The following is a 25054-nucleotide window of genomic DNA, read 5'->3' as shown; positions in this document are numbered from 1 at the left end:
TGTTTTTGTGAAACTTGTAAATGGTCCAACTTCGTTTCAAGGTTCTCCAGGATATTTTGGTTTTTTAGTTTCGATGGAACAATATTTGGTCTAAATTGGCCTTCCTCAACATCAACATCAGGCATTCTAGAAACAACCTTTTACACCATCCACCAAGGCCACAACTGAATCCCTCTCATAATAAGGTTTTAGCATGTTTACATGACAGAGTTGTGTTTTCTTGCGTCTATCTGGTGTTTGATTATATATGTTAGATCAGTCACTCGAGATTCAATAACATAGGGTCCAGAAAAACGAGCTTGCAAGGATTATTTTGGCTAGGGAAAAATACCAACACCTTTTGCCCCACTGCGAATGTCCTAGGCCGAGCACGTCTATCAAAATATGTCTTCATTCTTATCTGGCTTGTTTTCAAATTCTCTCTCGCTAGCTGGCAGACTCTCTCCAACTGAGTTTTAAATTTTTGGACATAGTCCAACAGACTCAAGTGAACTTCCTCATTAACCCATTGCTCTCTCAAACAACTCAAAGGTCCTCTCACCCGATGTCCAAACACAAGCTCAAACGGACTAAATCCTATTGACTCCTGGATCGATTCTCTAACGGCAAACAAAAGTAAATGGATACCTTCGTCCCAATCCTTGGTGTTTTCAAAGCAATAACGTCTTCAGCATATTTTTGAGAGTAGAATGAAATCTCTCCAGAGCTCCTTGAGATTCTGGGTGATATGCAGATGATACAATCTGCTTTGCTCCCAGCTCATAGACTATTTGTTGAAAAAATTTTTGACATAAAATTACTACCTTGATCAGATTGGATTTCTTTTGGCAAACCAAACAAGGTAAAAAATTTTACAAGAGCCTTTGACACCGTCTTGGCCTTAATATTTCTAAGGGGTATTGCCTCTGGAAATCTAGAAGTGGCACACATGATGGTTAACAAATACTGATTTCCAGTCTTAGACTTTGGTAATGGCCAACACAGTCCACAATCACCTTCGAAAAGGGTTCACCAAAAGCAGGAATTGGCTTCAAAGGAGCCACAGGGGGTTTTTGATTTGGTTTACCACCATCTGACATGTGTGGCAGGTTCGACAAAACATCACCACATCTTTTTCTCAAACCAGGCCAATAGAATTGTTTCAAGATCTTCCCTACAGTTTTATTCACACCAAAATGACCACCCAAAGGCATACTATGGGCCAGGTTTAAAATCTCATCCCTATAAACTTTTGGAACAACAACCTGATGAATAACTTCCCATTCCTCAGTAACAGGAACATGAGGAGGTCTCCATTTCCCTCATTAACACTCCCTTTTTGACATAGTATCCAGTTGGCACTTTTTCAATCTCCTCACATGAGAGAGCCTTTTCTTTCAATTCTGTCAACTCAGGGTCCTTTGTCTGTTCCACCATAAAATCCTTCCTCGACAAAGACAAATCTTTAAATTCAGGGCTCACTATAAGGATGTTGATGCCTCCAGTGAAGACAGAAAAGTCTCAAGATAAGGCATCATAATTTTCTTCCTGTTTAGGACTGTCACAAGGAACCACATCAGACTGCACCGGACTGTCTGTCTTGGCTAATTCTTTAGCTCTAGCTCGAGTCACCGCACATGATGGGTAAACATCTTGATCATTCTCAGACTCATCAATCCTTGGTTTGGTTGTTAACCGTACCACAGGATCACTTTCTCCATTTGCAAGGTCATTTCCCAATAACAAAGAAACTCCTTCCACTGGCAAACTAGGTCTTATCCCTATCTCGACTGTCCTTCTACGAACTTTGACTTTAAAATCAACCCTGTGAAAAGGGACAGACATGGTCTCACCTGTAACACCTCGTACTAGATTTACTTCACCAGTGTCACTTTCTTCACCAAAATTTAAAACACTGTCCAGCAAGAGAGATTGACTAGCCCCAGTATCTCTAATAATTTTCACTGGCACCTGGGGTGACTCATCATTCAGTGAAACAAAACCCTCTGATACATACGAACGGAATTCTTTTCTCACCTCCTCCAACTTTCCCGCTTTTCCCTCTTGCAAGGACTGATCTTTAACAGCATCTCCTAAACCTTTTTGATTTTTAATTGCCTGAAAGCAAGCATTGGGCCCAGCTTTCTTCTTTTTCTTCAAAAGGGCACAATTAGATATCACGTGGCCAGGTTTCCTACAGTAATAACAAGTACGCTCAACAGGTTTCTCCAGCCCTGGCTTCTTTTCATCTTTTCCTTTTTGATTACCTCCCAATTTAATCTCTGGTTTACCTGGATTGTCTTTGTAACTCTTTTGAAAGGTTTTAGGTTGTCCCCATTTGGATTTATGGGTTAAAGCATAATCATCTGCCAACCCTAGCAGTTTCTTGTAAAGTTTCCACTGCCTTTTCATTTAAATATGTTGTTAATTCAGCTGGAACACATCTTTTAAAGTCTTCCACTAGTATCAATTCTGTCAATTTATCATAATCCCCATCTACATTTTTAGCCAGGCACCATCGTTCAAAACATATTCTCTTTCCATTGGCAAATTCCATATAAGTCTGATCTGCAGATTTCCTCAAGTCTCTGAATTTTGTCTATAAGCCTCAGGGACCAATTCATAGGCCTTCAATATAGCTTGTTTTACCTGGTATAATCAGCTGCATCCTCAGCAGACAAAGCAGAATAAGCTTTTTGAGCTTTACCTTTAATCACACTCTGTACCATAAGAGCCATCCTTTCCTTGGCCAGTTTGAACTCACAGCAACCTTTTCAAAATGTTGGAAATACTGATCAACCTGATCTCTTCAAACGGAGGGACTAATCGAACCTCCCTGCTGGCTGAAAAACCCATCATCAGAATCAGATTCCGAACTCCTACGCTTCATTTGTAACTCATGCTGCCTCTTTTTCTCCTCGTTATCCAGGCTCCATCTGCTTCATTGCTAGATCAGCCTCTATCTTCATCTGAGTTAGCTTTTGTTCGGCCTCTATCTTCATCTGGGTTTGCTCTCGTTCAGCCTCTATCTTTGCCAGCTGCACCTGTGCCTCAGAAATTGCTATTTCACTGCCAGGAAACTGTTTTAACACTTCCTTCTCAAACACCTTCTTTTCCACATAATGGCCAGCTATCAGTCTCTGAATATCTGCCTTTCTCATAGACTGCTTTACTTCCTGTAAGGTTTAGCCTTGTAGCAATCTTTATCAGATCATCCTTTTTTCGCCACCTCCAATCCCTTTTGGGTTGGTGACTCCAAAAATGCCTTAATATCCATTGCTGCTGGTTTCCACACACACAAGCCAATTAAAAAGAATTTATCAGACCTCCCTCAAAAATCTTTGGATTGAATCTCGAACAAATCTCGTCAATCTGGGGTACAATCCCAGACGACACTCGTTAACCTTGGGAACTATCCCGGACGAGCCCCCAATTTTGTCACAAACCAGCAACAAAAGAAACACACTGAGCATGATTCAGTGTTAAAAAACTATTTTATTAATCACTACTTATGATAATACGTAAAATAAAAGTAAAAAAAATGTTAGTATGTTAGAATTCAAGAATGTTAAACCTCGAACGTTAACCCCAAAACTAAACTCTTCGTCGTGTGTGTGTGACAAAGTCCAAAACTCCCAGTTCCTGAATGGTTCTTAAAGTTCAGTTCCGCAAGCCATAAGGTGAAACATGAGCAAGGGCTTCTTCAAACAACCACCGTTGTCTGAAGATAAGATGTAGATGTAGAAAAACATAGAGAGAGAGTACATACGAAATCCAAATGTTCCCCGATGGAACCCAAACGACACTTCAGTGTTTACTCGGTAGTGACTTCCTCACCCCGAAAAGCATCCGAACCGTGGTCGTCCCACACACAAATACCTGTTTCCTTCTACAGGTCAGCAACAAAGTGAACTCCACCGGATTACTTCCAACTTCCATACATGGATTTCAGTGGCAAACACAGTTATTGTTTCTCATCCATCGATAGAGAAAACAAGCAGGCTGGTGTCTCTCTCCCTTCTCTCTCTCTCTTTCTTCTTCTTCTGACTTCTTCAACAACGTCATTACGTCCTTTATCTTCTATTGACGTAAGCACGCCCCCACACACACATACACACACACTCTCTATCTTAAAGGGACTTTCACTGAGTCCGTAAACAGTAGGACTTTCACAGTGAATGGTAGGGCCCTGGGGAGTGTTGTAGAACGAGGCACCTAGGAATACAAATACTTGGTTTGCTGAAGTGGTGTCGCAGGTAGACAGGGTGGTGAAGAAGGCTTTGGTACGCTGGCCTACATCAGCAAGGGCACTGAGCATAGAAGCTGGGATGTTATGTTGCAGTTATACAAGATGTTGGTGAGGTTGCATTTGGAATATTATATTCAGTTTTGGTCACCCTGCCATATGAAAGCTGGAAAGCATACAGAGGAGATTTACGAGTATGTTGCCAGGACTTGAGAGAGGTTGGGACTATTTTCACTGGAGTGTAGGGGAATGAGGAGTGATTTTATGGAGGTGTATAAAATTATGAGGGGCATAGATAGGATGAATGTACACTGTCTTTTTCCTAGGGTTGTGGAATCAAGAACTGGAGGCCATAGGTTTAGGGGGAGAGGGGAGAGATTTAATAGGAACCTGAGGGGCAACTTTTTCACCCAGTGAGTGGTCACTATATGAATGAGCTGCCAGAGGAAGTGGTTGAGGCAGGTACATTAACAACATTTAAACACTTGGACAGGTACATGGTGTCACAAACCAGCAACAAAAGAAACACACTGAGCATGATTCAGTGTTAAAAACTATTTATAATCACTACTTATGATAATACGTAAAATAAAAGTAAAATGTTAGTATGTTAGAATTCAAAAATGTTAAACCTCGAACGTTAACCCCAAAACTAAACTCTTCGTGTGTGTGTGTGACAAAGTCCAAAACTCCCAGTTCCGGAATGGTTCTAAAGTCAGTTCCGCAAGCCATAAGGTGAAACATGAGCAAGGGCTTCTTCAACAACCACCGTTGTCTGAAGATAAGATGTAGATGTAGAAAAAACATAGAGAGAGAGTACATACGAAATCCAAATGTTCCACGATGGAACCCAAACGACACTTCAGTGTTACTCGGTAGTGACTTCCTCACCCCGAAAAGCATCCAAACCGTGGTCGTCCACACACAAATACCTGTTTCCTTCTACAGGTCAGCAACAAAGTGAACTCCACCGGATTACTTCCAACTTCCATACATGGATTTCAGTGGCAAACACAGTTATTGTTTCTCATCCATCGATAGAGAAAACAAGCAGGCTGGTGTCTCTCTCCCTTCTCTCTCTCTCTTTCTTTCTTCTTCTGACTCTTCAACAACGTCATTACGTCCTTATCTTCTATTGACGTAAGCACGCCCCACACACACATACACACACACTCTCTATCTTAAAGGGACTTTCACTGAGTCCGTAACACCCTCCCACCTAAAAAAAAATTTTTCCCAAGAAAATTCAACCGCGCATACAGTTAGTAATGTTAATAATTATCATGCTACACAACTACAGACTATCAGATTAGTACAGATACATGTTTCCCATTTAACATCGGGAAAGACAATCAGCAATCACATTATCTTTGCCTTTAATGTGAGTTATCATGAGATCAAACTCTTGCAAATTAAACTCCAGTTTAACAGCCTTCTGTTCTTGTTTTTGACTCGGCTCAGAAACACCAATGGGTTATGATCTGTATACACAGTCAATGGTTCTGAGCGGTGCAAACATATACACTGAAATGTTGCAAGGCTAAAACAAGCGACAGTAATTCTTTCTCTATGGTGGAATAATTCTTCTGATGCTCATTAAATTTCTTTGAAAAGTAAGCTACAGGATGGTCAATATCATCAAGGTCACCCTTCTGCAACAACACAGCTCTGCAGCTTCATCACTGGCATCTACTGCTAATGAAAATGGCTTTTCAAAGTCAGGTGTTCTGAGCACAGGATGGTAGCATAAAATGGCTTTCAGCTTCTCAAATGCTTCTTGACAAGAATCTGTCCAAACAAACTTTACTCCCTTCTTCAGAAGATTAGTTAGGGGAAGAGCAATATCAGCAAAATTTTTACAAAATTTTCGATAATATCCAACCATTCCCAAAAATCTTCTAACAGTCCTCGTACCTGTGGGAATAGGGAACTCAGATATTGCTTGAACTTTTGCCTGAACAGGAGCTTGCTTGCCTTGACCTACAACATAACCAAGATACGTCACAGTGTCATGGCCAAATTCACTTTTAGCCAAGTAACTGTAAGGTTAGCCTTGGACAGTCTTTCAAACAACCTTTCTAACGCAGAGATGTGATCCTCCCATGTATCATTCCCAGTCACTAAGTCGTCAATGTAGGCATCTGTATGTTTTAACCCATGAATCACTGAATTAATCATTCTTTGAAATGTTTGCCGGAGCATTTTTCATTCCAAATGGCAAAACATTGTATTCATACAATCCAGAAGGGGTTACAAAGGCTGAAATTTCCCTTCCTCTTTCTGTTAATGGAACACACCAGTACCCTTTTAATAGGTCAATCTTTGTAAGAAATTTTGCCTTTCCCACTCTGTCTATGCAATCATCCACCCTAGGAATAGGGTAAGCATCTGACTTTGTTACAGCATTCACTTTCCTGTAATCTGTGCAAAATCTAACAGTTCATCAGGTTTAGGTACAATAACACAGGGCGAACTCCAATTTGAAGTAGAATGTCTAATAATATCATTTTCCAACATGTATTTTATTTCCTGATCAACAAGTTTACTTTTTTCCACATTCATTCGATATGGGTGTTGTTTGATTGGTTTTGCATCCCCAACATCAACATCATGGGTAATTATCGATGTTCTGTTTGGAACATCTGGGAACAGATTTTTAAATTTTAAAATTAATTCTCTCATCTGTTGTTTTTGTGAAACTTGTAAATGGTCCAACTTCGTTTCAAGGTTCTCCATGATATCTTGGTTTTTTTAGTTTTGATGGAACAATATTTGGTCTAAATTGGCCTTCCTCAACATCAACATCAGGCATTCTAGAAACAACCTTTACACCATCCACCAAGGCCACAACTGAATCCCTCTCATAATAAGGTTTTAGCATGTTTACATGACAGAGTTGTGTTTTCTTGCGTCTATCTGGTGTTTCTGATTATATATGTTAGCTCAGTCACTCGAGATTCAATAACATAGGGTCCAGAAAAAACGAGCTTGCAAGGGATTATTTTTGGCTAGGGAAAAATACCAACACCTTTTGCCCCACTGCGAATGTCCTAGGCCGAGCACGTCTATCAAAATATGTCTTCATTCTTATCTGGCTGGTTTTCAAATTCTCTCTCGCTAGCTGGCAGACTCTCTCCAACTGAGTTTTAAATTTTTGGACATAGTCCAACAGACTCAAGTGAACTTCCTCATTAACCCATTGCTCTCTTAACAACTCCAAAGGTCCTCTCACCCTATGTCCAAACACAAGCTCAAACGGACTAAATCCTATTGACTCCTGGATCGATTCTCTAACGGCAAACAAAAGTAAATGGATACCCTTCGTCCAATCCTTGGTGTTTTCAAAGCAATAAGTCTTCAGCATATTTTTGAGAGTAGAATGAAATCTCTCCAGAGCTCCTTGAGATTCTGGGTGATATGCAGATGATACAATCTGCTTTGCTCCCAGCTCATAGACTATTTGTTGAAAAATTTTTGACATAAAATACTACCCTTGATCAGATTGGATTTCTTTTGGCAAACCAAACAATGGTAAAAATTTTACAAGAGCCTTTGACACCGTCTTGGCCTTAATATTTCTAAGGGGTATTGCCTCTGGAAATCTAGAAGTGGCACACATGATGGTAACAAATACTGATTTCAGTCTTAGACTTTGGTAATGGCCAACACAGTCCACAATCACCTTCGAAAAGGGTTCACCAAAAGCAGGAATTGGCTTCAAAGGAGCCACAGGGGGTTTTTGATTTGGTTTACCCACCATCTGACATGTGTGGCAGGTTCGACAAAACATCACCACATCTTTTCTCAAACCAGGCCAATAGAATTGTTTCAAGATCTTCCCTACAGTTTTATTTCACACCAAAATGACCACCCAAAGGCATACTATGGGCCAGGTTTAAAATCTCATCCCTATAAACTTTTGGAACAACAACCTGATGAATAACTTCCCATTTCCTCAGTAACAGGAACATGAGGAGGTCTCCATTTCCTCATTAACACTCCATTTTTGACCATAGTATCCAGTTGGCACTTTTTCAATCTCCTCACATGAGAGTGCTTTTTCTTTCAATTCTGTCAACTCAGGTATCCTTTGTCTGTTCCACCATAAAATCCTTCCTTGACAAAGATAAATCTTTAAATTCAGGCTCACTATAAGGATGTTGATCCTCCAGTGAAGACAGAAAAGTCTCAGATAAGGCATCATAATTTTCTTCCTGTTTAGGACTGTCACAAGGAACCACATCAGACTGCACCGGACTGTCTGTCTTGGCTAATTCTCTAGCTCTAGCTCGAGTCACCGCACATGATGGGTAAACATCTGGATCATTCTCAGACTCATCAATCCTTGGTTTGGTTGTTAACCGTACCACAGGATCACTTTCTCCATTTGCAAGGTCATTTCCCAATAACAAAGAAACTCCTTCCACTGGCAAACTAGGTCTTATCCCTATCTCAACTGGTCCTTCTACGAACTTTGACTTTAAAATCACCCTGTGAAAAGGGACAGACATGGTCTCACCTGTAACACCTCGTACTAGATTTACTTCACCAGTGTCACTTTCTTCACCAAAATTTAAAACACTGTCCAGCAAGAGAGATTGACTAGCCCCAGTATCTCTAATAATTTTCACTGGCACCTGGGGTGACTCATCATTCAGTGAAACAAAACCCTGTGATACATACGAACGGAATTCTTTTCTCACCTCCTCCAACTTTTCCGCTTTTCCCTCTTGCAAGGACTGGTCTTTAACAGCATCTCCTAAACCTTTTTGATTTTTAATTGCCTGAAAGCAAGCATTGGGCCCAGCTTCCTTCTTTTTCTTCAAAAGGGCACAATTAGATATCACGTGGCCAGGTTTCCTACAGTAATAACAAGTACGCTCAACAGGTTTCTCCAGCCCTGGCTTCTTTTCATCTTTTCCTTTTTGATTACCTCCCAATTTAATCTCTGGTTTACCTGGATTGACTTTGTAACTCTTTTGAAAGGTTTTAGGTTGTCCCCATTTGGATTTATGGGTTAAAGCATAATCATCTGCCAACCTAGCAGTTTCTTGTAAAGTTTCCACTGCCTTTTCATTTAAATATGTTGTTTAATTCAGCTGGAACACATCTTTTAAAGTCTTCCACTAGTATCAATTCTGTCAATTTATCATAATCCCCATCTACATTTTTAGCCAGGCACCATCGTTCAAAACATATTCTCTTTCCATTGGCAAATTCCATATAAGTCTGATCTGCAGATTTCCTCAAGTCTCTGAATTTTTTGTCTATAAGCCTCAGGGACCAATTCATAGGCCTTCAAAATAGCTTGTTTTACCTTGGTATAATCAGCTGCATCCTCAGCAGACAAAGCAGAATAAGCTTTTTGAGCTTTACCTTTAATCACACTCTGTACCATAAGAGCCCATCCTTTCCTTGGCCAGTTTGAACTCTCAGCAACCTTTTCAAAATGTTGGAAATACTGATCAACCTGATCTTCTTCAAACGGAGGGACTAATCGAACCTCCCTGCTGGCTGAAAAACCATCATCAGAATCAGATTCCGAACTCCTACGCTTCATTTGTAACTCATGCTGCCTCTTTTTCTCCTCGTTATCCAGCTCCATCCTCTTCAATTCCATCTGCTTCATTGCTAGATCAGCCTCTATCTTCATCTGAGTTATCTTTTGTTCAGTCTCTAATTTCTTTTGTTCGGCCTCTAATTTCTCTCGTTCGGCCTCTATCTTTAACTGGGTTTGTTCTCGTTCGGCCTCTATCTTTAACTGAGTTTGCTCTCGTTCAGCCTCTAATCTCTTTTGTTCTCGTTCAGCTTCTAATTTATTTTGCTCTCGTTCAGCCTCTATCTTTGCCAGCTGCACCTGTGCCTCAGAAATTGCTATTTCACTGCCAGGAAACTGTTTTAACACTTCCTTCTCAAACACCTTCTTTTCCACATAATGGCCAGCTATCAGTCTCTGAATATCTGCCTTTCTCATAGACTGCTTTACTTCTGTAAGGTTTAGCCTTGTAGCAATCTTTATCAAATCATCCTTTTTCGCCACCTCCAATCCCTTTTGGGTTGGTGACTCCAAAAATGCCTTAATATCCATTGCTGCTGGTTTCCACACACACAAGCCAATTAAAAAGAATTTATCAGACCTCCCTCAAAAATCTTTGGATTGAATCTCGAACAAATCTCGTCAATCTGGGGAACGATCCTAGACGACACTCGTTAACCTTGGGAACTATCCCGGACGAACCCCCAATTTTGTCACAAACCAGCAACAAAAGAAACACACTGAGCATGATTCAGTGTTAAAAACTATTTTATTAATCACTACTTATGATAATACGTAAAATAAAAGTAAAAATGTTAGTATGTTAGAATTCAAGAATGTTAAACCTCGAACGTTAACCCCAAAACTAAACTCTTCGTGTGTGTGTGTGACAAAGTCCAAAACTCCCAGTTCCGGAATGGTTCTTAAAGTTCAGTTCCGCAAGCCATAAGGTGAAACATGAGCAAGGGCTTCTTCAACAACCACCGTTGTCTGAAGATAAGATGTAGATGTAGAAAAACATAGAGAGAGAGTACATACGAAATCCAAATGTTCCACGATGGAACCCAAACGACACTTCAGTGTTTACTCGGTAGTGACTTCCTCACCCCGAAAAGCATCCGAACTGTGGTCGTCCACACACAAATACCTGTTTCCTTCTACAGGTCAGCAACAAAGTGAACTCCACCGGATTACTTCCAACTTCCATACATGGATTTCAGTGGCAAACACAGTTATTGTTTCTCATCCATCGATAGAGAAAACAAGCAGGCTGGTGTCTCTCTCCCTTCTCTCTCGCTCCTTCTTCTTCTTCTGACTTCTTCAACAACGTCATTACGTCCTTTATCTTCTATTGACGTAAGCATGCCCCACACACACATACACACACTCTCTATCTTAAAGGGACTTTCACTGAGTCCGTAACACATGGATAGGAAAGGTTTAGAGGGATGTGGGCCAAATGTGGGCAAATTGGACTAGCTCAGATAGAAATCTTGGTTGGCATGGACCATTTGGGCTGAAGGGCCTGTTTCCATGTTGCATGACTCCGACTCCCTTCATGTCCATTTGTGTGTATGGGCATCCGTAAGTAGTTTGTTTGTAATTCAGGGACTACCCGTAGTCCTAGTGGTCCCCCATGAGTCATCAGTATAGTGGTGGATGATGCTATCAAGTGGCATATGCTCATCAATGGTCAATCACATTTCCATGAGGACTTGACTCCAAACCTCATTTTGGAACATTCTGATTCCTTATTTCAATCTCTTCCTGGGAAAAAGAATTGAACTCCAGAGGTAAGATAGAAGGGAGTCCTTGACTTAATGACAACGTTAACAATTAGTGGAATCCAGAAGCCCCAGGAAAATTGATGACCCAGGAACTGTGGGAAAATCTGAAGCAGGAAACTTTGGCAGATTAGTTCAATATCTGGATAAGACTGTTTTTCCACTGAACACTTTCTTGTTCTGTTTCCTGCAGATTTCAAGGTTACAACTATCATTACCTCTCTGTCTACATCACCCAGAGATTCCAGTTCAACTGCAGTTTCACCTGTGAGTAATTCCCTTCTTATCCAGAAGAGAAATTTTATTGTTTGTAGAATTTCACTGAGGTCATCTCCTTCTGCTGAGCATGTTCCAAATGTTGGGAATCTGAAATGAAAACAAATGTGTTTGGGTTGTGTTGAGTGGAGGGGAGACCTTAAGACATAAGAGCAGAATTAGGCCATTTGGCCCGTCGAATCTGCTCTGTCATTCGATTATTGCTGATTTATTATTCCATCTCAACCCCATTCTCCTGCCTTCTCCCCATAACCTTTGACGCCCTTACTAATCAAGAACCTCCACTTCAAATATGCCGAATGACTTGGCCTCAACAGATTCCACAGATTCACCACCTTCTGGTTAAAGAAATTCCTCCTCATCTCTGTTCCGAAGGGACATCCTTTTATTCTGAGTCTGTGCCCTCTGGCCCTGGACTCTGCCAAGACTGGAAATATCTTCTCCATGTCCACTCTATCCAGGCCGTTCAATATTCGGTAGGTTTCAATGGGATCCCCCACTCATTCATTGAAACTCCAGTGGGTACAGGCCCAGAGCCATCAAATGCTCCTCATACATTAACCCTTTCATCCCCAGGATCATTCTTGTAAGCCTGCTCTGGACCTTCTCCAATGCCAGTACATTCTTCCTTAGACTTCGGGCCCAAAACTGCTCACAATACTCCAAATGTGGTCTGATCAATGCCTTATAAAGCCTCAGCCTTATGTCCTTGCTTTTATATACAAGTCCTCTCGAAATGAATGCTATCATTGCATTTGCCTTCCTTACTACCGACTCAACCTGCAAGTTAAGCTTTAGGGAATTCTGCACAAGGACTCCCATGTCCCTTTGCACTTCCGATTTCTGAATCCTCCCCCCATTTAGAAAATAGTCTGTGCCTTTATTCCTTCTACCAAAGTGCATGACCGTACACTCCCATCTCTTCTTGCAATCCAGTGTACTTCTCCTTTATGAGGTGAAGACCACATGTTTGTATCACTTACTGCACTTGAATACAGGAAACTTGATGATCCAGTCAACGGGCAGCACACGTCTAATGTGGGATTTGCACTGGAATGAAGCACACTCACTCTAATTCCCACAACTGTTTATAGGGACCATCTAATTCAGCCCCACAGAAACTTAAAGCACAGAATGAGTCAGCCCATTCTGCTGGTTCTTTGATAGTGTATCCCAATAGTCTCGCTCCTTTGTTCTTCTTTGTCCTTCCAATGGTTCCCGTTTAGTGCCACACTGATTTCCCATGATGAGCTGAAAGCTACCAGAGCACTGAGATGAAGGCATTTTACTTGAGCAAAGACAGTTGACTGTCCCAGTTATTCTTCTTCATAAACATGAGTCCCTGATACGGCAAGTAAATAGGAAGACAAGTGGAATATTAGCCTTTATTGCAAGGAGCACTGAGTAAATGATAGGGAAGTCGTGATACAACTGTGCAGGGTTTTGATGAGGCAACAGCTGTGCTGTGCATAATTTTGATCTTACTTAAGGGATACATCAACCTTGGAGGTGGTTCGTAAAGGTTCACTAGTCTGAGGAGGAACAATTGAGCAGATTGGGCCTGTATTCATTGGAGTTTTGAAGAACGCAAGTTGATCTGAGGTAGACTGACAAAGATGATCCTGATTGGATGTTTTCCCTCTGGGGGAAACCTGAATCTAGGAGGTATAGTTTCAGAATAATTGTTTCCCCATTTAAGATGAAAATGGGGAGGAATTTCTTCTCTCAGAATGTTTTGAATGCTTGCATTCTCCACTCCAGAGAGCCTTGGAGCCTGAGTCACTGAATATCTTGAAAGCTGAGTTGGACAGTGAAATCAGGGCTGTGTATTATCAGGCAGGAATTGTGACTACAGCTCATGCCAGCCATTGTCCTCTTGAATGACAGAGCAGGTTTGAGGGATCTTCTCCTGCTCTCATTTTTTATGTCCTTCTGTTATGTGAGTACTCTGGAACTCCGTTGTGCTCAATTTGTCTGGTCCGGATTGCACTTTAAGTGCTCATGCTACCATGATGTCAGTAATGCTTAGTGGTTGCAGTTCACTCAATTTAGATTTGAAGTTGTGAAAAAAGGTCTTGTTCTCTGTTTCAGGTTCCTGGTGAGCAGGTTAACAACCTGATTTTTCTTCTTCCCTGGACTGCTCGTGCCTCACTTTTCATCTGTTTTCTTTCTATCACTGTGCTCCTTTGCCAGTGGAAATGTAAGTTACAGTCTAACAACCCGTCTTAAACCTTAAAACACTTTAAGATACGTATTTGTATAAAGTTACTGTTGACATTTCACACGATGCAATGATGCTGTTTGCTTGAAGTGAAGGTGTTTTAATTGTCTTTTTCAATCTTTTTATTAGTTTTCAAATTAATACATTAATATATAACATCAATGTTTGTACATGTAATACAAAGAGATCAGGAGAACAATCATGGCATAGATAATCATAAAGAACAGTAAAATATAAAAAAATCTGTAGATCCAATGATCTCTTAGTAAATGAACATAATATAAAAGAATGGAAAGAAAAAGATTTATTATATAAATTTTAAAAAAAGTAAAAGAAAAAACCCCAAATCAATAAGAAAATTTATAAACAATATAGCAAACCAAACTAAACTAAACAGAAAAATTTCAAAAAAAACAAACAAAAAAAAGAAAACAAAAAGACTGGACTAAAATTTCTCAGTAGAAACAGAATGATATTCTGTCGTCAACTCCGTTCCTCTAAGTTGGAAAGTTATTGAAAGGGGATCTAATCATGTGAAAATATTGAATAAATGGACTTCAAATATCTTCAAATTTAAGCGAAGGATCAACAGTACCATTCCTAATTTTTTCCAAGTTTAAACATGATTATAGTTTGAGAGAACCGTTGAAAAGTAGTAGGGGGTATTAGATCCTTCCATTTAAGCAAAGTGGATCGTTTGGCTGAAGGTGTTTTAATTGAGCAAAGTAATTGTGAAGAAGGTGAGACATTTGACTTTCATTCCTCCTTCTGTGCAGGTAACACATTGTCTTTGCTCAACCAAGTGCTTCCTTGCATCTGTATGAAACTTGTTAACAGTTTATTCCTATTTCCTCTATTCTTCAGTCATAATTTACCAAACATAACAGCTGGAATTTGACAGTATCTATTTTGTATTATTTCGGATGAGTTTGGATGATTGGACATATTATAAATTCCAGGCTGATCTCATTGAAACATGGCAAATTCTTAAAGGGGTTTTTATTGATGTTTTCCCTTGTGGACTGGATGTCCAGAACTGGAGGCCACAGTTACAAAATACAGCGTCAGCCATTCAGGACTTTCTTCACCTAGAGAGTAGTGATTCCTTGGAATTATCCACACTGGTCTATGTATCGGATTGGAGGTAGTGCGTAAACTGTTTTAAGGTGGAAGGTTGTATCGACTTATTAATTGTAAGACCCTGCATGGAAGGGTGAATTCACTGATGTTTTAAAAGTATTAAATCAACCCGATGGGGATTTAGAAAGAAATGATATCTGCTGCATTGGGAGACTAAGGTGAAATGACATGGTCTAAAAAATTGGAGCCAAATCTTTCAAGATAGAATTTGGGATTTACTTCTGTATAGAAAGGATGACAGAAATTAGGAGTTTACAGGTATTAACACTGATTATATGATTCAGTTTTTGTCAGTGAAGAAAACTTAATTGAAATAGAGTAAAAGTGTATCCTTGGGGATGGAACATGAATTCAGCCAGTGGAAAGTGAAATACAACTGAGGGGTGAAATGACCGCCTCCTTTTCCCACTTTTCCTACCTGGAGGACTGGTACTTACTTCTCACGCTAAAATTATCAAAATTGAGTGTCTATGAGAAGCCTGAGGAGGGAAGGAGATGGATGACACTTTTTGTACCCGTTCTCATTGACAGTTGGTTGGAAGTAGAGAAATTGTACATTATCCATGATGAGGGAAGTTGTACAGGACCACTCACTACAATGACAGCAACTATAAGCTAATTCCTGCAAAGTTGGCATGGTTAATATGAAGGGCCCTTGAAGATGGGAAACACACTGGACATTCCAGAGCTGTACCCATTCTAACACTTCATTAGAAATTGATGAATCTGTTTATGCAAATGAGAGCAAAATGACTGCAGGATGCCAAAATTTCCATTGTTGACTCTAATGGACTTAAGTAAAGATTGGAGAAAATAAGCACCCACTGTGCTGGATATTCACTTTCCAGCCCCCAAAAAGGCTTACTGCTAAGCATAGCAGCATGATCTGTCCAAAGGTCAAAAAGTGGTTGCTCATTAAGCTAAAATCTCTTTTGCAAAAACAGCAGAAATTGTCCAAGGCTCAAGATGTTTGTTGTTTGCTAAGTTAAACTTCTAACCAATATTCCCTGCTCAGCCTCTTAACATAAACAAGAGATCAATGGGATCCACATTTACTAAATTAAACCCTCTAGTCACCTGGCCTGAAAACATGGTTGAAAAACCATCACATGCCAATGATGTCAACTAGGTGAAAAAACAGTATAAGTGTTAGAAAGCAGTCAGGACAGGGGAAAATGTCAGAGAGAAGGGGTTACAGAAAGAAGACCGAGAATTCATTCCACAGCCTTTGGTTTCTTGTGATGGACGATTTGTTCGTCTGCAACTTGTTGGTATGACTTTTTAGCTTGTAAGAATTGAACTTGTGTTTGGAAATCCTTTCTAAGTTCCAAGTCATTGTTAAGAATTACTTAGTAGAATTAAATGTGTCTCACTGAAAATAAAACAAATTGTGTTTAAGCTGCTTTGTTAGCTGGAAGTATCTTCTCCTTGGTTGGGAGGAGGGACCACCGTTTGAAATAGTGGTTATTGACAGCTAGACCTTTTCGTAGAGACTAAAGTCGTGAAGTAAACTAGCCCTTGAAGTGTAGGTTGATACAGTATAATCTCCCTATAGTGAGGGTACTCGTAGAGGGTACTTATGCCAGATAGAACTCAAAGTCTTGACCTAAGTTTAGAGCTCTTGGATGGTACACTCAATATCATCACACCAGATGACAAAAGGCTTTGTGTGTCCACGAATGTATTCCTAATTATTTCAGATGATACCTTTTAGGGTGTGCAACTGAAGGATTCTGTTTTCAGGCTTTCACACAAGGAAACATTTGGGTTCTGCTCTTCTGTCATGGAGGCCATGTTGGCCACCCTGATATGGTTCTTATGATGGATGCTGAAATGGAGCAGGTGGAAGGTGCGGGGGGGAGGGGGGGAATGAAAGAATCACAGAGGAAAGGGGGATGGGGTCACCAGTGAAGGTTTCAGTCCCATAGATTCTGTAGACCACTGCACTCCTTCATCAATTCCTCAGAAGAGGACTGCTAAAGCAAAGCACTTCTGCAGTTTAGAACTTGCTCTTCCTTTACAATGTGACCATCACACAATTACCTTTAATTATCTGGGTCATGGACCCAGTGGTTACATTAGGATCAAGCATGAATTAGATTTTTAGAGTTATACAGTATGGAAACAGGCCCTTCGGCCCAACTGGCCCATGCTGACCAAAATGCCTATCTACTCTAATCCCACTTGATTGCATTTGACTCGTATCCCTCCAGACCTTTCCTGTTTGTGTGCCTGTTCAAATCTTTTAAACATTGTAATTGTAGCTGCTTCTGCAACCTCCTCTGATGGCTCATCCCATTTACCCACAATCCTCTGTGGGGGAAAAACTTGCCCCTCAGATCCACTAAATCTTTCCCTCCCTGCTTAAACCTATGCCCTCTAATTTGAGACTCCCTACTTCACATCTTCAGCATCCTTTCCTTGAATGAAAACTGTGGCTGCAGCTTTGGTGTGTCATGTTATAGGACCAACGTGGAGTTCTGACAGTCACTGAGTGTCCATTTCGATTTGCAATTCGAGATGGAAAGATTCGTTTTTCAACTTTCTGAGATCTACTTTATTTTGATTATAAAATGAACTTCAGTCAGTGAGTGAATTGCACAACGTGATATTCTTGCATCTCGTTCATAGGTAAATATCGAAAAAAATGAACAACTTTCACGGTATAAGTGCTTCCTTTGTTCTGCAAGGGTTGTGTCCTTTCACATTGTATCACGATGCATAGCAACCTGTACAGTTCAAGCACAGCACCTGAGGTCCATTCACCAGTGTTCTGTCATTTTTGTATCACTCAGGCTCATCCTTCAGAACAGATTTGAGCCCAAGAGAGACTCCGTACACTCGTAGCTGTCCCTTTGATGTCAGCAAGAAGGCATAACCATAGTGACCAAATATGTTGACTGAAATACCCCTCCCAAGATACCGTGGAGAACGTGGTGTCAGCACTGAAATTTACAAAAGAACTATAAACTGGAAAGGAAATACTGAATTTTTTGTTGATGGAAATGCAAGTTTTACTCCTGGTCTCCTGCTATGTGAGAATGTCACCAAAGTAACAAGTCATTGCATAACTAACAAGATGACTTTAATCTGACCAAGGCTGACTTCAACAGGCATTTGCAGGTGTAAATACAGGAAAAGTACTGATTAACCTACTTTTAGAGTACTGATAAACTCAAAGATTTCCCAATGAAAGAATTCTTTGCACTTGTTGTTGGAATTGCAAATAAAATTGACTACCTCTGGAGAGGTGGCGATTCCACAAATTACCATGACTGAGCATGTTGCTCAGTGTTGAAGGGTTGAAGGATAATTGATATAAGCCAGAAAAGTAACTGAAAGTTGCCATTCTCCAGTATGGAAGTCGAGGAGAATGTAGTGTCAGTATTATTTATTGAAAATACCAGTGCTTCAACCTGACTTGCTTTTTTGAGAATGGTATTTTCTATCTTAGTGTTTTACATAGAGTCTGGACTTGGTGCATGTATTATTTTTGGTCTACATATTTATCAATGAGTAAACAGGCTGTAAAGAATGATTTTTAAGATGATTTACATAACTATGTGGCTTGATTTGTGTATGATGTTCCATATGTGTTAAAGGATTTTAAGGCATTGATGAAGGAATTGAATGATTCAAGAATCATTGGTAAAATTTGGATTAATGAACCCCAGAACTATGTGATGATGTTGAGAGTATTTTAAATAATTCATCCTGGTTAGATTTTGGAGCAGATGTCTCAGATGCATCCTTGGATCTGTATTATATATTTTTTTGCTATTTGCTTGAGTAACCTTTGCATCCTACCAGTTGAATTGATGTGCATGTTCAGGAGGCACGAGAAGACAGGAAAAATAAGGCTTTTTACTTCCTGTAGGGAGGAAACTGAGACATGACTGTGATCCTCAGGAGTTGGGTGGGATTGCATTGGATGGATCTAAATGGCTATGCTAGTGTTGGTGCATGATGCGACAATGACACTAACTTTCAAGAGGATCTGAAGAACAGCTCTGTGTGATTGTACTGTAGTGTACAGAGAGGTGGATTGAACCTTGGATGTACGTCTTAATCACATGAGTATGTCACAAAGGCTAGAGAGATACATTTCAAGAACAATTGCCTTGTAAATATGTAGAATCCATCGAGACAACCTAATCAACCTAACCTACACAGAATCAAGGTGATCACTGATGGCAGGTTGTGTTATGATGCTAGGTGTATCGCAACATTGTAAAAATTAAAAGTGAAGCAGAGATTATAAAGGTTCAAAAATGTGTGAATTGGCCACCTATTTTCTCTCCAATATGCACATAGGATTTGAAACCCAATAAGAGACAGGAAGTGATCATTTCACAGCAGGATACACACAACCGTTGGTGAAGAGCCACTGCTGTCCTGCAGCTGAATGTTGTTGCTGCATTGTAAAACCATTGATCCAATACAAAATACAGCAGATGCTGGAAAGCTGAATTGAAATGAAAAAAAAAACGCTGGAAATGCTCAAGATAGGCAGCATCAGGTCCCAAGAAAGGTCATGGACCTGAACCATGACTTCCCTCCATGGATGCTGCCAGGCCTGTCAACTATTTCCAACGTTTTCCATCCTATATCTAAATTCACAACTTCCTGCCAGACACCCCTTCCCCGATGACTTGACTCACTCCCCACACTTCTGATCACTTCCCCCATCCCCCTTCCCTACCTCCCTGATCACTTATTCCTTTCACCTGTTTCTGATCACCTCCCACTCTTTTCCGAGTTGAGGGTCTGATGTTCAGATCATCTTTAGCTGATTGTGCACCAGGCACCTGATGTACCCAGCTCTGGTATCAGAGAGGACTCAGGTCTGACCCCAGCAAGGGGATCGCTCCCAGCGTCATGTTTACAACAGCAGGCTGGGATAAAGCAGTTTTTCTGGCCGACATTATTCCAGCAGTTCAGGCAGCATCTGTGGGAAGGGAAACAGAGTCAATGTTTCAGGTGAATGACCTTTGGTCAGAATGGGAATTGTGGCCTTGTCTCCAGCGAGGGCAATCCAAGCCCATTGAAAACGTTCTTGTGTAGACTACAAAACATTTCTGTGGCTTCCTCCCACACAAACCAGCCTTCTCCCTCACTCATACTCAGTGTCTCACTCCTCCTGCCCCACTCGATCCCTCCTGCTTGCTCATCTCTTCACCTTCCGTTCCCTTCACGCCTAAAACATTGAACAGTAACACAGAAGAATACAGCACAAGCATGCACATACCACCAGGCTCAAGAACAGCTTCTATCCCACTGTTATCAGACTCTTGAACAGACCTCTCAAATGCTAAAGATGAACTCTTGATCTCTCAATTTACCTGTCATGGCCCTTGCACTTTATATGTCCATCTGCACTGCACTTTCTTTGTAACTGTAACAACAAATTCTGGATTTTCTTTTCTTTGCCTTTTGTACTATTTCGATGCACTTATGTGTGGAATGATCTGCCTGGATGGTAAAGCTTTTCACTGTATCTTGGTACATGTGACAATAGTAAACCAATTACCCAGCAGTTCACTCAACAGTCCGGCACTTGGCAACGTGTCAGCTCCAGTTGCTGCTGCTGGGCACTTCATTCACATTTGGTGTTCTTAAAGTCTATTGTCTCAGACCTAAGAATCCATCAGCAATTCCCACCTTACCGGAATTTGCAACAGGTTTCACGCTGAGCGGAGCCAGGACATTTCCGGGAGTCTCTACTGGCTGTTAATGGAGTAACAGCTGTTTGCTGCCTCTCCTACTATCTTTAACTTCTTCAATCCGGTTTGGAATCCTTCTCTTTCATCCTCAGTAATAAATTGAAACATGATTTTATCTCATTATGAATACAAGGAGTGATAAAGCTACGAAAACCACTAAGGAAGATGATCTTCCTGTAACTCTGGAGTCTATTTTCGAGCAGCTTCGACAGCTCAATTCCAAGTTTGACTCTATTTGAAAAATCCTGGATGAACATGATAAATGAATTAAAGTGAATGAAGCTTCTCTTTTGGTTTTGGATGAGAAGATTGATGACTTACAGAACCTTTGTAAGAAGCAAGCCAAAGCTAATGAAAAATTAAAGCAGAAGGTTACTGACTTAGAAAACAGAAGCAGGAGATGCAATCTCTGAATTCTGGGTTTAACAGAAAAGTCTGAATGTAGTCAACCTACGGAATTCTTTGTAAAGCTTTTGATTCAGTTATATCCTGATATTTTAGAATCTTTACCTAAGATTGATCGAACACACAGATCACCCCTGTTTAAACTTCCTATGCAAGTCAAACCCAGATCAATTATCATCTCTCTCCATGATTTTTAAACCAAGGAGCTTCTAGTTCGTGAAGCACATCAAAGAGGAATGATTATCAAGATTGTAAGATCAGAATTGTTGAAGATTACTCACCCAAGGTTATGAAGGAGCAGGTTAAATTTAAAAAGGTCATGTCGGATCTTTATCAGAAGGGTTACAAACTGTCTTTTTGTTACCCTGCAAGACTTAGAATTATACTGGAAAATGGTTCGCAGAAGTCGTTTCGGTCCCCCGAAGAGGCCCGGCTTTTCCCGGAGGCTGACGATTAGATGATTTCGTATTCCCCTCTATGAACATTTTCTGTTTTTATTTTTGATAACCCCTTACTAATACTTTGGATGTCTATGTTTTTTGATTTTCTTAAAATGTTCTTTTTTGAATCGTTTTTTCAAATATATTTTGAAACAAAGACACTTGTTTTTTACATTTGTAACTGTGGTTTTTTAAAAACTCATTGTTATGACTGGGTTGGAACTTACTAACCTTGAAAATTAATGAGCAGAGATATTTGAGTTAATCTGTTTTTAGGTAGTTGCCAGCTGCCTCTTTGCTGGCTTGCTGTCTTTGGGTGGTGGGAGGGGGGGTGGTGGGTTTCTTCCTGGGAAGCTGTTTTGGGCTATCAGACAAAGCTGTTGCTTAGTTACCTTATCTGGAACTCCACAGTTTGTTTTGATTGTACATTCCACTATGGTTTGTTCATTATTCTCTTTTTACTTACATTTAAACAATATTATAATGGATCGATTTATTAATTTACTTAGTTTCTCCATGAAGGGGTTAAATCACCCTGTGAAGTGAAATAAGATTTTTGCCTATATTTAAAAAACTCAAAGCCTCTATTATCTTCTTCCAAGAAACTCATATTCGTAACTGATATTTCACTTTTTTTAATCGATGGAGTGGGTTTCAATTTCATTCCTCTTTTCAAGCTAAACCTAGGGGGGGGGGTAATAACTGATACTAATGGTCATTTTGTTATAGTATCAGGTAAAATAAATAATAGACCAATGGTATTAGCTAATATTTATGCTCCAAATACGGATGACCCAGGATTTTTTGAACGATTTTTTGCACTTCTACTGGATTTGAATTTTTATTCTCTGGTGTTAGGAGGAGAATTTAATTGTTGGTTAGATTAAAAACTAGATAGGTCATCTACTAAATCAGCTGTTCTTAATAAATCAGCTTTATTTCTTCAATCGTTTTTAATGAAATCTGGTGTCACTGATGCCTGGTGCTTTTTACATCCAGAAGATAGGGAATATTCATTTTTTTCTCATGTTCACCATACATATTCCAGGATTGACTTTTTTTTATTGATAATCAAATGATTCCATCAGTTCAATCCTTTGATTATAAAGAGATTGCTCTTTCAGATCATGTTCCCATGCTTCTATTTTTAAATCTCCCTGAACTCCCTCAGACAAACAGATTTTGGTGTTTTAACTTTGCTATCTGATAAAGACTTCTTAAAATTTCTGGAGAAACAGATTACTCTTTTCTTTAAAGAGAATTCGTCGGAAGAGATTTCTAGTCTTATTGTATGGGACGCTTTTAAAGCCTTTATTACAGGACAAATTATTTCTTATACGGCAAGCATTAGGAAAAAAACTAAGAGAGAGGGTGTCTATCTAGTTAATCAGTTGAAACTATTAGATCAAAAATGCGCTTTGGATCCAGATCCGGCTTTATATAAAAGGTGAGTTGAAATTAAAACTAAATATGATCTTCCTTTAACATATCCAATTGAAAGTCAACTTTTAAAAGATAAAAGTCAATTTTATATTCATGGAGATAAAACAGGTAAATTACTGGCTAACCAATTAAAAATCTTTGAAGCTAGACGGCAAGTTAAAGAAATTTGTAAAGCCAATGGTGAGAGGAGAACTGATCTTTTAGAAATAAATGATACTTTTAGAGAATTTTATTCTAAACTTTATAGTTCTAATTTTCCTAAAGATGACACTGTAATGAATAATTACTTTGACCAATTAAACGTTCCTACACTTTCTACTGATAACCGAAAACAGTTGGATCAATCTATTACATATGAGGAAATCGCCGAGGTTGTACGGTTTTTACACTCTGGAAAGACTCTGGGTCCTGATGGATTTCCTGGAGAAGTTTATAAGGCCTTTTCCTCTTTGCTTATACCTCATTTATGTTCTGTTTCTTCGGACTCTTTTAAATTGTGTAGGTTACCACAATCTTTTTATGAAGCTTCTATTTCACTCATTCTTAAGAACAATAAGAACCCAACGGAATGTGCTTCATACAGACTAATTTTGTTAATTAATGTGGATGTTAAAATTTTATCCAAAGTTCTGGCTTGCAGATTGGAAAACATTTTTCCTTCAATTATATCCGATGATCAGACTGGTTTTTATTAAATATAAATATTCTCATTTTGATATTCATCATTTATTAAATATTATCTATTCTCCCTCTAAAGAAATATTGGAATGTTGAACATGAGAAAAAATGAATATTCCCTATCTTCTGGATGTAAAAAGCACCAGGCATCAGTGACACCAGATTTTATTAAAAACGATTGAAGAAATAAAGCTGATTTATTAAGAGCAGCTGATTTAGTAGATGACCTATCTAGTTTTTAATCTAACCAACAATTAAATTCTCCTCCTAACACCAGAGAATAAAAACTCAAATCCGGTAGAAGTGCAAAAAATCGTTCAAAAAATCCTGGGTCATCAATCCTTGGTTTGGTCGTTAACCGTACCACAGGAACAATTTCTCCATCTGCAAGGTCATTTCCCAATAACAAAGAAACTCCCTCCACTGGTAACCTAGGTCTTATCCCTATCTCGACTGGTCCTTCTACGAACTTTGACTTTAAAATCACCCTGTGTAGAGGGACAGACATGGTGTCATCTGTAACGCCTCGCACTAGATTTACCTCACCAGTGTCACTTTCTTCACCAAAATTTAAAACACTGTCCAGCAAGAGAGATTGACTAGCCCCAGTATCTCTAAGAATTTTCACTGGCACCTGGGGTGACTCATCATTCAGTGAAACAAAACCCTCTGATACATAAGAATGGAATTCCTTTCTCACCTCCTCCAACTTTTCCGCTTTTACCTCTTGCAAGGACTGATCTTTAACAGCATCTCCTAAACCTTTTTGATTTTTAATTGCCTGAAAGCAAGCATTGGGCACAGCTTCCTTCCTTTTCTTCAAAAGGGCACAATTAGATATCACATGGCCAGGTTTCCTACAGTAATAACAAGTACACTCAACAGGTTTCTCCAGCCCTGGCTTCTTTTCATCTTTTCCTTTTTGATTACCTCCCAATTTAATCTCCAGTTTACCTGGATTGTCCTTGTAACTCTTTTGAAAGGTTTTAGGTTGTCCCCATTTGGATTTATGGGTTAAAGCATAATCATCTGCCAACCTAGCAGTTTCTTGTAAAGTTTCCACTGCCTTTTCATTTAAATATGTTGTTAATTCAGCTGGAACACATCTTTTAAAGTCCTCCACTAATATCAATTCTTTCAATTTATCAAAATCCCCATCTACATTTTTAGCCATGTACCATCG

The 25054-nt window shown here is 39.6% G+C and overlaps 1 long non-coding RNA gene across 1 annotated transcript; it reads right to left on the bottom strand.

Annotated features, from left to right (window-relative positions):
- Positions 1–1936: 1936 nt before the first annotated feature.
- LOC127569604 (uncharacterized) lies at positions 1937–25054 on the bottom strand. Its single transcript, XR_007956227.1, has 3 exons — positions 24802–25054; positions 8929–9158; positions 1937–2016 (listed from the first exon to the last, which is right to left on the bottom strand). It is a non-coding gene; the product is annotated as an uncharacterized LOC127569604 (long non-coding RNA).

This window comes from Pristis pectinata, chromosome 4 (assembly GCF_009764475.1).
Source record: "Pristis pectinata isolate sPriPec2 chromosome 4, sPriPec2.1.pri, whole genome shotgun sequence".
In the NCBI taxonomy this organism is placed as follows: domain Eukaryota; kingdom Metazoa; phylum Chordata; class Chondrichthyes; order Rhinopristiformes; family Pristidae; genus Pristis; species Pristis pectinata.
This window is presented reverse-complemented; position numbering and strand designations above follow the sequence as displayed.